This window comes from Otolemur garnettii, unplaced genomic scaffold (genome assembly GCF_000181295.1).
Source record: "Otolemur garnettii isolate 467f Iridium unplaced genomic scaffold, OtoGar3 scaffold00129, whole genome shotgun sequence".
NCBI lineage: Eukaryota > Metazoa > Chordata > Mammalia > Primates > Galagidae > Otolemur > Otolemur garnettii.
In genome coordinates, this window is record NW_003852524.1 from 325,280 (window position 1) to 325,722 (window position 443).

A 443-nucleotide genomic window follows, 5' to 3' on the forward strand; every position below is an offset into this window, starting at 1 on the left:
TCTAGCTCAAATGGATCAGGGACTAGAAGAATGAGGAGGGGAATGGTCTATAAATTAAATGAGAAGTTAATGCATTATAAAAATGCCATTTCAGTAAGATCAATAAAAAACGGAAAGATTCTTTTATAAATGGTTTGGAGATAATGAATAAGAAATATAGAAATATATTTCTTATTATATGAAGAACAAATATGAAAATACATTTCATATAATTTTAGGAGCTCAATGCTTTCTCAGATGTGAATGAGGGGAAAAACGAAAAACTTAATACAAAAAGCTATGGAAATACTAGACAAATATATAGGAGAATATTTATAATCTTGAGTATGAGGTATAAATGAAAATATTGATAAATTTCATATGAACTTATTACACCAAATACATCTTACAGGTTTTAAAAGGATTGTGCAAGTATTAATATATTAGTAACTTTTTTTTTTTTT